The sequence below is a fragment of the Ailuropoda melanoleuca genome, chromosome 7, assembly GCF_002007445.2.
Source record: "Ailuropoda melanoleuca isolate Jingjing chromosome 7, ASM200744v2, whole genome shotgun sequence".
Classification (NCBI taxonomy): domain Eukaryota; kingdom Metazoa; phylum Chordata; class Mammalia; order Carnivora; family Ursidae; genus Ailuropoda; species Ailuropoda melanoleuca.
Window position 1 is genome coordinate 121,903,609 of NC_048224.1, and position 13,744 is coordinate 121,917,352.

General features: G+C 38.0%; 1 pseudogene; it reads right to left on the bottom strand.

Moving 5' to 3' along the window:
* Positions 1-13,184, bottom strand: part of LOC105241567 — a 14,685-nt pseudogene extending 1,501 nt beyond the window's left edge.
* Positions 13,185-13,744: the final 560 nt, after the last annotated feature.

Consider the following 13,744-nt stretch of genomic DNA (forward strand, 5'->3'; position numbering starts at 1 on the left):
AACTTCTGCATAAGAAGCGTCCTCCTCTGGTAAGGTAAGAATTCTCTTCCTTCTCCCAGCTTGTTATGCAAGTTGCCGCGGGTGGTATGTGTACGAGCTCCCTTCTCAGAGCTTCTGGACTCCATTTAAAATGAGGCTTCATTTTACTGACTTTCATGGGGGCGTGGGTGGGGAGGAGTGTGAAGATTGAGAAACAGTGATTCCGCTCCTCCACAGCTTCTGAGCTCTGTGGCTGACGTGGAACAGGCATGGACCCATTTAAGAGCTCCAGGTGACACTAATGTGCGGGCGAAATGGAAAACCACTTGTTGAGAGGCTAGCACAGTCTGTAGGCCTTTTAGGAAAGAAATAGAAAACAACTCATTAGGGCTAGACAGCCAAGATGGTGTTGGATACACAATGCCAGGGAGTTCTTGAGGCGTGAACTACTAGTTTGAGACCCAAAGAGAAGCAGCAGCTCAGCTGGCCGCTCAAGTTCTTTGAGTGCGAGGAAAGGGGTTCGTAATAAACCTTGGATTTACTTGGCTGGAGATGGAGTCTGAGTGGGAAAACGCAATACGGTGAGTTTCAGTGTGCCGCAGGTTTCACAAGTGGGTGTATAGGCATTTCCTGTCTGGGCAAATATGCCTGAAAATGTGTGGAATTCAAAAACGGAGGAGCGAGTCAGACTTAAGTTCCAGCAACTCCATTTCGGGAATCCAGTCAGTATTTTCCAGGTGAAATCAATATCAAGCAAAGAACACTACCCAGGGCAGGATTTAAAAGACCAAACCTGTGGCTTTCAGACTTGAGTGCATATTTGAATCACCTGGGGAAGTCTAAATACTCGTGACACCAACCAATCCAACTAAAAATGGCGGGCGTTAGTCTGGAGGTGCTCAAGTGACTCTCTCAGGTGATCGCAAGGCACACTTTGGGAGAAGCTCTGGCCTGGGCTGCCATAGCCAAGACGTGGTGGCCAGAGGCTCTGCGGCCCAGAGCTAGTAGAGCTGAGCCCCAGGATCTTGTGAAGGCTGTCGTTACTAGACCAACGACTTCCTGAGGAGCCAAAGCAAAACATTTAAGCAACATCAAAAGATGTTCTTTTAGGCATAATGGGTTGAGAAAGCAGTAGTATCTTACTCCTGTAGAATGTTTCCCTCTACCAGCTTATAAACATTTCGAGAAGGAAACCTTACTTCAGTGCTACTCACCCCAAACTCTGCACCCCGGGACGCAGTAATGCTGGATCACCTCTGCGCAGACTCTTTTCTGTGAGCTCATTCTGTGTGCAGGCCTAGGCTGACAAGCATTCTAATGAGGTTCAAAACAGGACTTTTTCCTACTGTGGGCTTGGATGGAACGGTGTGCTGGGTATTATGGAAACCTACGTTAGCCTGAGATAGTGCCATTAGAAGTTTGGTATTTCTCTAAACTAGATGAATATGAAACCAGTGTAGTAATTCCTATTCACCATTTGGACTCTAAAATGAGGCTCCATGGTGTTCATCTAGCTTCCTGATATTAATGTAGTTAGTCCTTTTGCTGTAAAAGATAGTCTACACTAGGGTTTAAAATAGTTTCAACCTGCTCTAAACTATAAGAACATCTCCAGCGGAAACTTCTAGAGAATAAGAAGGAAGACTTTTTTTTTTTTTTTCAAACCCTAATATACAAGGATAGAAGTGATATATTCCAATGTTTAGAATTATTTTCAAGGGCACTTAATGTTTGGACTTTCTTCCTGGGAATAAGACAATGGAAAGTTCCTTGGAACACATCTGTTTTCCTTTGGAGGTCTTCATACATTTAGACATTTTATTGGAATATCTTGATGTCCCTTAACCTCCTATAAAATCTGATTTTCATTAGATTGAACAATGTGACCACCTAATTTGAGGTGGAAAATAAGGAAAGAAGGTGGTTATGTAGTGCCTTCGGGTAGACGGAGTTAATGTACTCTCACCCACAACCATTCTGAGAAAAACCTAAGCTGCTCACCGGTCCCTTTCCTAAGAGCAATGTGGTATTTCCTGATATGAAAAGGTAGGTTCCATTTCACAACCACCTTAGTACGGATAGTTGACTCTAACTCTCAAGTTCAATCGTTCATGCACAGATAGGACTATATAATTTATTCTAACTTTAAGAAAACTGACAGTATCTTTTGGCCTCTATATACTATCCTCGATTATTCCTTCCAAACCTGGGAGAAGTTGCGATTATTGACCTCCTAAAAGTTCAACATGCTTTCCTGAACTGTCAGAGAAGCAATGATTTACGGATCACTGTAGACTTCTGTATACCATGGATTTTCTGGATGGTTCTAGTAGCCTCAATGAAAGTAGCATTATTTATGTTAAGTAGAACTTGTTAGAGGTTTTTCCATATAGAGAAATGCAAGCATAATTGAGTCGTAACTGCATAGTTGACTATACTTAGAGAAATTATTCTATATCAGACTTCCTCAAAATACTGACAAGTCAAAAGCACAAAAGTAGTTGAATGTAATTGTGACAGAAATGAATTACTCAAACCCTTACAGCTTTAAGGGCTAGCTGGTAATCTATAAGGAGAATTCTAAATGCATTTCCTTTGTGAACTGTTGCAAATCTTTCTCCTACCTTGATATTCAGGAGCTCTTCTAGAAAATGTGTGACCTTCAAATCTCTTGCACTCTTTATGTAATTTGTTGACCCTTAAAACATGTACTGGTTCTAAAAGATCTGAGAATGTAAAATACTGACCTTATTCGTCTAGATCCTCAATAAAATCAAACTCAAAGCAACCTTCAAACTGGGGTAAACTGCCACTGAGTTTTTACACTGAGGTCTTAGTATAATATCTGATCTAAATTGTGCTTAAATTTTTGAAAATCTAAGGAAAGTAAGTTTTTATGCCCCCTTATAATATCTGGAGCATCAATTGTCATTAGATTTTTGTAATAGCTGAATAGCACTGTTCTAATACCTAGAAAATATAGTACATGATTACAACTTTCAATCCTGTTTCAACATCTAACTTCGTGAAATTGGCACATCATAGAACACTTGGCTGTAGCAATTCTTGAAATACTGGGAAAGAACTCTTAAACACCTTATTTTACAACTGACAATATTTACTGAAAGAGACCAAGATCTCTTAAAGACCAAGAGATGGGTCTTAAATTACTAGTGGCTAAAACATGTAAAGAGGCATTTTTCATGCTATTGAAATCTAGATTGAAATTTAGAACTAATTCTGGGTCTTTGTGCTTCTGAAATTCTGAAGTGCTTCAATAAAAATAAGTAGAAAGAGTTAGAAACTTTGAGTCCTTGTGTTACCTGAATATCTGAGGCATGACCTTACTGAGTTTAAAAGGATGTGAACTAGAGTACTTAAAACTGGTTTTTGTTTTTGTTGTTTTTTTTAATCAGTACTTCTTGGGTGATGTTTCTTTTCACCCATAAAATCTGAAATTAAGAGGTAACAGAAAATAACTTCTGGACTTGAGAAAAACTGCTGTAAAATTCTTGTCATTCTAAGGTATTTTTTCCCCCATGAAAATCCGTGGAAAGTAATAAAAGAGTAAAATTAACCTTCATGCCAGGGCCGTGCAGCAATGTTCAACAGTTCTATTGTTGCCAAGTATAAGCCTGACTGAAGATCTTCATAGCTTGCCGAATGGAGTGCTTTTCCCACCCCCCATTGCCAAGAGAGCTGGCTTCTATCCATCAAGTTTCCATGAGGAAATGAGCTCACAAAAACTCACCCTGTGTACCAATTTTCCTTTTCAACTTCATTTCTCTTAAAATGTGGAAGGGTAAGTGTCTGACAGATGATATGTATTAGAAATACCCATTCTCTGACTTATACAACAAAATATATAAAGGAAATACAAAACCACTTATAACTTATGAATGTTTTAACATACAAACGCTGAAACTAGTAAGTTAGATTTCATACAAATAGCAGCCATTAAACTCTAAACAAACTTCATAATGTTCTCATGCTATGTTAAAGGGAATCCTATCGGAAAAGAGTTACAACTATGTACACTTCATACATTATCTGGTAATAGGTTTCATTTTGTAAGTTTATATTCATAAGGAAACTCTGGGGCATCTCCTAGTGCTTCCATGCCTGGTGATAATAAATGGGCAATTATAGGAACCATGCACTGATAAGATCAAAGGCCAATACCACCCCAGTCTAGAAAGTTACCTAGACTGGCAGAAATGCTAGTAATGGCTAAGAAGCCTAAAATGGGTTGAAGAGAAAGGTCAATACAGATTAATAGCCTTTAGTTAGTTGCAGAAGTATTGACTGTAGCTTACAACCTGGCTTGCATTTTGACTGTTTGAAGTCAGCCTTAATAATCAAAGACTCTTGTGATAACAAAGAACATAAGTGGATCTGCTTAGAAAAATGGACTGTAGTAAACCCCACACTGGCACCCCATGTCTGTTCCCTCAGCCCCATCTGATCCCCCCTAAGCAGATCTTAAACCATTTCTCTCGATCTTTGACCCTCCCACCGCCTCCTGCACTAACCATCTTTTTGCTGGCTTTTGACTTTTGCTAAGGCGTCAAGTGCTGGCTGGATCCACATACAAATGCAGCCTAAATATTGTTTGCAACCTAATGCTCCCAGAGTTGAAAGAGGAGGCCTGACAGGCACTCCACCGGGCTGTTCTACACACAGGTTTCTGGGGGCCACTGTATCTGCCTTTCAGGGGGCCTAGAGCAGAATTGGTCCCCGTTTCCCACAACAGTAGCTTTGAAACACTTCTTTGGCTTTCTTTCCGATCCTGGATCTCTTGCCAAATACACTAAGTAAACCCTGTTCTTAGGCTCTACTTTTTGGGGAACCCAAACTAAGCCAACTAATACTAATTTCAGTTGATTACAGTGATCTTAATTCTAATACTGGATAAGAACGGTGTAAAGTAAGGTTATAGTCCTAATTATAGGTATGAAAACTAAATGAAATACTAATTATCTAAGTACATTAAAAGAACTTTATCCTGGAGTGGTCTCAGGAGTATATACTTAAAAAAAATGGGACTTCAGCATTTTAAGTGATCCTCATCCTTGCACAGAAAATCCAATAGATCGAACACAAAAATGTCTTCAAACAAGCCAGTTCAGGAAAATGGTTAGTCATCATAGTTTTTATATACAACTAGTATTAGAAAATAGAGCTTAAAATACCACTCATTACTATATTAAAGTTAACCAAAGAAGATACCATGTTTATTGAACATTTAAAACTCTTATAACACTTAAAAGAATGTTAACGCACAGTATTAAGATGTGAATTTTTACTGTTTATAAATTTTATCCAATCCTGTGATAAACTTTAGCAAGTATTTTAAATCCTCACACTGAACATAAAATTTAAAAATACAAATATCCAGAAAGAATAGAAGGGACTTGTCCTGCCAGATATGACATGAATAGTTAAGCAGTAACAGTGCGACATAACCACAGGAAGAAACAGAGCAGCTGGAAAGAACCTAGAACAGAAGTGTATGTACGGAAATTAGTATAATAGAGGTGGTATTAATCCGTATAGGGCAAGGAAGGACTCGTGGAAGGAGAAAATTGGCTCCATCAATGGGAGGAAGTCTCTAATAGACAAATGAAACTCCTGTGAATTCATGACCTAAAGAAGTAGAAACCGGGGGTGCCTGGGTGGCTTAATCACCTCACTTTTGATTTTAGCTCAGGTTGTGATCTCAGGGCTGTGGGATTGAGCCCTGTGTCAGGCTCTGTCCCTCTTCCTCTGCTCCTTGCCGTTCTTGCACGTGTGCTTGAGCTTTAGCTCTAGAGTAAATAAAAATCTTTAAAAATAACTGGAAAGATGAGAGGTAGCTCTTAAAATAATGCAAAGTACATATAATAAAGGTAAATAAACGTATTTGATTAAAGTTTTATTTTTCAATCGAGCATGCTATAAAATCTATAATGAGAAAATATTTTTGATACTTGAAAGTAAGGACTTGATACTTAAAACCTGTCAGGGTGTTTTGTAATCAACAGGTTGTAGGAAAACCATAGAAGAACATAAGTGATACACAGTTGATTCATGCTAATAGAAACTTAAATAGCTATGAAAAAATGTTCAATTTCACAAGCAATTAGAGAAATGGAAACTAAAACCATCAACTTCACACACTTGCATTTTGCAATACCTAGAAAGTTATATAGTGTAGCCTAGGATATGGACAAATACCCCTCACAGGTTATTAAAGTACAAAATACCATATTCACTCTAACCTTTAGAATAGTTGATTGCCATGCAATACGATAGAAAAGACTGATAGCCGCTGAACCAGATACTAATGTAAGCATTTTACATGTTTTCTCAATCAGCCCAGCAATCCTTCAAAGCATATACTGTTACTTATCTTATATAACTAAGGCTTAGAGAAAAAAGGGCTTCAAGTTACACACCGGCGGAATGGCAGCACAGGGATTCAAACCCAGGGTTGTCTTGGAATTGCCACTGTACGCTGGGAGACTCTCGGCTGATGCTTGTCCTGCCTTTATTTCATTGCCATTGGGCATAGGATTTTGATGTCTGATCAACCTAGAGATCCAGAACTCCCAAGAATTTCCCATTACAGTAAGTGACTACATAGTAAGCTGCACAGTAACAAATGTAGCTAACTCATCCACAGCTAGCTTCCGCCTCAAGTGTTCAGCACCCTGTAGCAAAAATAAAATGCTGACTATTGAGTGGAAACTAAGTGAGCTCTGCCAAAATAATACTCCTACTAGAATTGCTTCTACAAGCCCTGTCCCCACCACTACCCATTGCTACCACTGCATCTATATATCCAGCCAGAAAAAGGACTAGACAAAATATCCCCAAATACCATCATTGTGATTATTTTTCTTTCCTGCTCTACATTATATAGCTCTCATTTCATAGAGTGGGTTTGGACTCTGTGCTAATATGGAAAAGGTAGTCTTTCTGAATTCTCTGATCCTTATACTGGCTGTATAAACATGGCTGATATTCTGAACTTATGGTACACGTGTGTGAGCTGGTTCGGCCTTAACAAAGATACTTCGTGTATTTCGGAAGGATGGTGATATGTGGTTATCAACATTCACAAGCAGAGTATGTAATTTGTTAGCTTGACTTTTCATCCCTATTGTCAGTCTATAACATCTGTTTAATCAGTAAGAAGATACTGAGCCAGCTGATGAAAATCAAAGAATAAATCTTGATTGACAAGGTATCCAGAAAAAGTAGGAATTCAAACCTCTCCAACTGGACGTTAATTTATTGTTGGCATGGGCACTAAGTAGAGGAAACCGGGTTTTTCCTATCTTTCTTTGTAGCTTTTTAGAGATCTGTCAGTATCTGAGCTTTCTTGGAAATATTTTTATACTGGGAAAATCTATTCTTACTGCCATTTTTTCCCCATATGAAAGTCAACAACTGTTATTTTCTTTACCTTACCTCTCTGCATTAAAAGGCAGAACTGCGCTTGATAAGCAGTAATCAACCCACTAAGGTGGTTAGAGATCCATTCTAATGAGGCCAGGGTCAGGGAGTAAAGTCGCACACATGCCAATTAGGTTTATGCATAGAAATATATTATCCTATGACTACCGACGGTGTTTCTACCTAGGCCAAAACTTATAAGATGGAGTTAATTAGGATGCAGTGAGTCAGCAGAAACCTTCCACCATTAGCTGGAGGAGGGAGGAGGGAGGAATTTCAAGTTCCTGTAGTCTTGTGTGTTGGCCAATTTTCTTGAGTAAAAGAAACCTTTGAAGAGGTCAGGTGGCTTGCTTTTGTGCTGGATAGGTGTAAATTGGAAAATGAAGAGCTAAAATGCTTTGGAAAAAAAATACAGTGCAATTGTTTTTCTCCCAATCATAGAATCTCTGTACTGCTTCAATAAATATGTTTATGTAATATGTTTATGGTACAAATCTCAAGTTTCCAAAAGGTATATGTGAAAATTATTTCCCCCTTATTGCCCACACAGTTCCCTCTGTGCGTAAGTTTAACAACTGTATCAGGTTCTTGATCATTCTTCCAGAGAATCTTTTGGCATATAAAAAGGTGGGTGTTCTCCATAACAATTATTTTTTAAAATATTCATATGATGGTGTTGGGAAACTACATTCCCCAAATCTTCATTAATCTTTATAAAGCTTATCACATGTAATAAAGTGCTGAATCAAAATCAATGTTGCTGAGGAATCCTGCACTAATTCTTCAATCCTCAGGTACTAATTTAACACCTATTTTACATCAAGTACTATGAGTACTAAACATATATTTGCTTTGCATTTCTTAGTAATCTGTGTACTATATAGATTGGTTTAATGATTTTGCCTACTGATAAAACCTCATGTTGAGTGTTTTATAAAATCTTTCAGTTATTTCAATTGTTGGTATATTTGAATGCCTTTTCCATTGACCTTTATGTAAAGAAAACTTGACACCTGAAAATATAAACAATATTATTCCAAATACTTGATTAGCACAAAATAAAGCTAGTTTATCATCTGTTGTCCCCAGATGCTTTACTGTAGTTATCTTGTTCTCTAGTTATCCTCATGAGAATACTTAATATTATCCGTCAAGACTTTCCAGAATTAATCTAAGAGGACGTGCTAAGCCATCAAATGCAGTTGTACAGGTTGTACATTGAACAAAGACATCCAGCCAAGAGGACGTTCAGAACTCAAGCTTATCTCCCTCTACTTTTCATTCTTGTACCTGGCTATACAGCTAGGTACATTTGGAGCAAGAAGCCTCTTTTTCTAAAATGAACAATAGTCCTCATTGTGTCAGCCCAGAGGACTGTGGTTGTAAATCTAAAAGTGGGGTCATTTTGCAGTTCTCTTCAAAAGGTGAAGTCTGTTTCTCTAACCTTGAATGTTGACTGTCCTCATGTACTGCTTTGACCAATTTAGAATATGGCAGAAGTGACCTTTTGTGAATTTGAAAAGCAGGCTTTAAGAGGCTTTGCAGCTTTTCACCTTGGCCTCTTGAATCACTACTTTAAGATTACCATGTAAAAAAAGTGGTCTAGGCTCTGGGAGAATGAGAGACTTACATGAAGATGTGAAGGAAGATGCCCTAAGCAACATCCTACACTTACTAGTAGGCAGGTGTGAGAGACCCGCTGACCTGTCAATTTAGATACAGTCTCAAAGGAAGGCTAAGTGAACCAGAAGAGGAATTTCCCAGCCAACCCACGGAATTGGGGAGGGGGCAGGTTGGTGATTGCTTAAAGCCATAAGCTTTTGGGTAGACTAACAGTAATAAGTAATAGGTAGAAGTGTCTTAATCCTTCCATCAGGTCCAATATCCAAGGACAGAGACCCAGGGCTTTTTCCCATTCTCAGGCCCCATATGTGCGAACACGGATACTATAATTCAAAACATATCCAAGGTGTTAAAACCTGTTCAGATAATAAGAAGCCCAGCTGAGAGCATCAGAGAGAATAGTTCATGAGTGACTGATTCCTGCAGATTTCTTATAGAGGGATAGTGGTCTTAACTCTGATTCAATTGACCCTAATCATTTTCTTGCCAAATAAAAGAGGAAGTTGTAGAAATAGTCATTATAAGGAATAGTTTTGGGGGAATACAGACTAATGGCATTTAATAACAAATGCTAAAATTTATATCCAATACCTACTCTTGGACCCAGACAAAACACTTTAAGTTTTGTCTTGGTGATTTGGCTTCTGCCCAAAGTTGTTTTGGGAAAAGGAGTATTCTATTCTGCTTATTTCTATCACGGAATGAGTCTACAATGAAACTCAGCTCTTTGGATGGTCAAGAAAATGCTACAAAATTTTGGAATGTAAGTAGAATGAACATGTTCAAAGAAATTCACATAAGCTTAATACAGTAATTAGAGCAGTGACTTTAATATCAAACTTACAGCATGTATGAAGTGTAACATTTACTATTTCTTTGGCTTTAATATTATAAAACATGATCTATTTTATGTTTTATCTGCCTATAAAACTATAAATACAAAATTAAAAGAGCTTCTAGATTATGTGTTTGTGATAGTTGTGTGATTTGGTATTTTGATATTTTTATAAATGTCTATAACTGTAAGCAGTATGGCTTTTAAATGTATTTTAAATATTTATCTTTAATATTTTCACTGAAATTGACCTGCAGTATACATTTCAGGAATGTGATTCAACAGTTCTATAGATGATTCAATGTCCACTATAGTATGCGTAGTCACCATGGGTCAGCCACCATACACTGTTACAATATTGGCCATATTTCCTATGCTGTACTCGTCATCTGTGACTTATAACTGAAAGTTTAACTTCTTGATCTACTTCACCTATTTTGCCCATCACCTCAATCCCCCCTCCCATCCCCCAGCAACCACCAGTTCTCTTTATTTTGTTTTAGATTTCACATATAAGTGAAATCCTATGGTATTTGTCTTTGACATATTTCACTAGCATAATATCTAGTTCCATTCATGTTGTCACCAATGGCAAGATCTCATTCTTTGTGTATAATAGATACAATATATTGTATATATTTCACATATTTATTCATTTGTGTGGACACTTGGGTTGCTTCCATAATTTGTCTATTATAAATACTGCAGTAAGCATAGAGGTGCATACAACTTTTCAAATCAGTGGTTTTGTTTTCTTGGGGTAAATACACAGTAGTGGAATTATCACATCATATAGTATTTCTATTACCTTTTTTGAAGACACTCCACATTTTCTAGTGGTTGCATCATTTTACATTCCCACGAGCAGTACATGAGGGTTCCTCTTTCTACATCCTCGACAACACTGGTTCTTGTCTTTTTGATACTTCATACTTAATACCATTCTGACCCAGGGGTGAGATACTTCACTGTGGTTTTGATTTGCAACTGTGAAGCATTAGTGATGGGGGAAGCATCTTTTCATGTGCCTAGTAGCCGTCTGTATGTCTTTAGAAAAATGTCTATTCAAGTCCTCTGCCCATCTTTTAATCAGACTTATTTTGGCCTTGAGTTTTATAGATTCTTCGTATATATTAGATATTTAACCCCTTATTAGGTAAATCATGTACAAATATCTTCGTTCAGAAAGTTGCCTTTTCATTTGGTTGGTTTCCTTTGCTGTGTTAAAGCTTTTCATTTTGGTATAGTCACAATTTATTTTTGCTTGTTTCCCTTGCCTGAGGAGACTTCTAGAAAAATGTTGCTAAGGCCTAGGTCTAAGATTACTGCCTGTGTTTCTTTTTTTTTTTTTTTTTTTTTTTGTCTTATGGTTTCAGGTCTCACACTTAGATTGCTAATACATTTTGAGTTTATTTTTGTGTATGGTGTAAGTGATCTGATCATCCCATTATTTTGCAGGTAGCTGTGCAGTTTTCCCAACGCCATTTAAGGGACTTTTCCCCATAGTATATTCTTGTCTTCTTTATTGTAGAGTAATTGACCATTTATGTGTAGGGTTACTTTTGGAGTAAGGATACTAAAGAAAGGAAGTATTGATAAAACTATGAATAAATGAACAGATATTTAAAAGACAATTTTATTCTACATAATCATTTTGTAAACTTGAATAACAAATTTAGAAAACCTCAATTTTGTTAAAATTAGGTCTTACAGAATCTTTAAAATTTTCATACCAAAACTAATTGGGAATGCTGAACTATTTTGGTTAACAGCACCTAAATGTGAAATGAAGGGCTCTTGATGCATCTAGTTTCCTTTTTCAAACTAAGCTTATTGCATAAAATTAAAGACCTGTAACAAAGCTTCCCGGAAGCCTAACATGACGGTATTATCCATATAGAAATATCTAGTCTTTTCTTTTTCGTCTAAAAAAACCCCAAAAACCAAACATGGTTATTATTAATACTGAATTTCCAGAATTGAGGATCCTTACCTAGTTTGGACATCAGTATTTTGTATTAACTAACTTAAAACAGTGCTCAGAATTGCAAATTAAAAAAGTTTAAAGTCGTATCATTAAGTGCATAACTGGCTCATGCTCTTGACAAGAGGGTTTCTGTGGTAGGTTTAGAATTAGTTGTATACTTAGTATATTCAAGGAGTGTAGGTCAGAAAGTAACCATCAAAATATAGACCATACCTGGTCCTCTTTTTTTTTTTTAAAGACACACCTATTTGGTGTCACAATGAGACCATTATATTTAGCAACTAATAGTTGCCCACAAAATCTATATTAAAACCATTTATTTGGAATGCTTTACACTTTCCACAGAACAGAAACTAAAATAACCTGTTAGAAAATTAGCAGCAAATACAGTCCTCGAGTATTTTGCCCTGACAGTGTCGTCTAGAACATGGTGTCTTTGTAACAGCTGTGCCCTGCGACCACTGCTCTTGGCTGAGTTCACAAATCTGTTGTAACCTTACCTGTCACTTCTCTGGCTCTCCTCTCCCACTTGGCTTTGTGTCCTGGCAGTAATGAAAACCTTCTGCCACTGCCATGGCTACAGCTGCTGCTTCTGGAACCACCATCGCACCTTGCTTTTGTGGTTTGGCAAAGTGTTAGTCTCCACCACTTAGGGGCCAGAGCTTCTGCCTTCAAAATTTCCTCCTTCCATTGGCCCAAAATTTGAAGATTGTTGAAATTACCAAAATCATTATAGCTTCTGCCACCTCCAAGATTGCTTCCATCATTACCAAATCTGTTCTAGCCATCCCCGCTACCACCATATCCATCACCACCTCGACTGCCACCACAGCCACCTTGCCCACTAAAGTTTCATCCATGATCAAAGTTGTCACTCCCACCAAAACCACCTTCATGACCACCACCGAAGTTTCCAGAGCCACTTTGACCTCTTTGGATGAAGCACTATCCGTCTCTTAGGTAGGGCTTTCCTTACTTCACAGTTGCAGCCATTCACAGTGTGGTGTTTCTGAAGGACAGTCTGTCTATGGAGGCATGGTCATCAAATGTTAGAAGAGCAAAATCCCTCTCCTTGTCACTGCCTCGGTCAGTCATGATTTCAATCACTTCAATTTTCCCATAGTGTTGGAAATAATCTCCTAGATGATCTTCAGTGTTGTCATTAATGCCACCAACACAAATCTTTTTCACAGTGAAGTGGGCACCAGGTCTCGGAGAATCTTCAGTTGAGACAGTCTTGCATTCGTGGCTACATCCACTTCCTCCACGGTGGCATACGTGACCTATCCAAAGCATACGTTTGGTGTTTGGTGCTCTCATTACCACACAGTCTGTGAGTGTTCCCCATTGCTCACAATGGCTCCTCAGACTCTCACCGGTTTTTCAAAGCTCAAACTTTCCACAGCCGCTCAGGCTTCTTAGGACACTCTTAGACATGACAGTGGTGGGTGGGGAGACTTTAATGATGCTTACTCATGGCGTCCGTGGGTAGAAAAGCTACCTGATCCTTTTGATACAATCATGCCACTACCTAAACATAGCTGTGTGGTTTTTGTTTTCTTGGTTGTGGCATGTTTTAGCACACAAGAAGGAAGGTATTGTGATTTTTTTTTAATTGAGTTACAATCGAGAGATAACATTGTATTACTTTCAGGTGTACAACATAATGATTTGATATTTGTACATATTGCTACATGACCCTAAGTCTAGTTAACATCCCTCGCCACTCATCCTTTATTTTCTTAGGATAATTTCCAGATCTACTCTTAGTAACTTCTATGATCATACAATACAGTAGTAACTATAGTCGTCATACCTCCCTAGGGCTAGTTTTATAACAAAGGTTGTACTTTTTTTTTCTCCCCTACGTTCACCCCCAA